The sequence below is a fragment of the Pteropus vampyrus genome, unplaced genomic scaffold (genome assembly GCF_000151845.1).
Source record: "Pteropus vampyrus isolate Shadow unplaced genomic scaffold, Pvam_2.0 Scaffold17, whole genome shotgun sequence".
NCBI classification, from domain to species: Eukaryota; Metazoa; Chordata; class Mammalia; order Chiroptera; family Pteropodidae; genus Pteropus; species Pteropus vampyrus.
The window spans coordinates 14,068,753-14,069,928 of NW_011888798.1; positions in this window are offsets into that span (position 1 = coordinate 14,068,753).

Below are 1,176 nucleotides of genomic sequence, written 5' to 3' on the forward strand. Positions count from 1 at the left end.
TTACGCTGATCTCTTCACCATCTTTTGGTGACTTGGATACTAATGCCAGAGAATGTATGCTTAATAAAAAGTTTAAGTATCTTTAAATTATAAATTAGTGTTGGATAAATAAGTGAGGGGAAAAAAGAAGGTATGCATATCATGTTTGAAGATGACATAACTATGGGACATGGCCAATATGTTTGAAAAAATACAAATTTATTCAAATAAATCTCAATACTGCAAGAAATTAGATATTTCCTCACAAGAGGAAATTTAATGTAGATATATATATATGTATATATAAGCTCACATTTAGTAAAAACGAACAAATGAAAATACATATTAACACAAATATCTAGGGAGAGAGGCTATTTAACAACTGTTTATGTGAAAAAATGCATAAGTATTTTAGCACAACATACTAAATAACATAATATGGCTGTTAAAAAGACTCTCAAGTCATTTTAGGTAGCACGTTTAGAAGCAATGTGTAAAAATAAAAGCAGATAGTATTTCCATTGCATTTTACCTTTCTTATGTCCTTTAACATTTATTATAACTTAATATTATTAATTCATATTTTACTTGCTAATGTGTTTCCTTTCCACTAGCTTGTAAGCTCCACATCACACCTGTTTTATTCACTAATACATATTCATCCTATGCCTAGTATAGTATGTGGCCCAAGATATATCTTCAAAGTGTCTGGTATGTGATATTTGAGAACAATTTAATGTGTGTAATATAAGAATATTGGGGTCCGGGTGGATATATTGTATATTGCAGCCCAGGACACAAGCCCAGAATCAATATGTAGAAATCATACAGAGATTAATTTAAATTCAACATATTTTATTGTAACGATTTTAAAGCTTAAAAATATTCCAAAAAATATAATAAAATAAAATAAAAGGGCACTGGACTTCTGATTAAACCTGGTGGAATAAAAACACATTTTTATCTCTGGCCGTGTAGACGCAAGTCAGCTGGGCACGAGTGCTTACGAAACAGAGAGAAAGTGATAGCTAAAGTCTATATCCTTCATGGAGACATCTTCAACTTCTTTCTTCCTCTGTCATCCAGAAACCTTGCCTGCTAGCTATACTGTCTCATGAAGGGATTTGGATAGCTCTTATCTGAAAGTGGAGCAATCGAAGAGTAAAGATACACAGATATCATCACATACTTATCTCA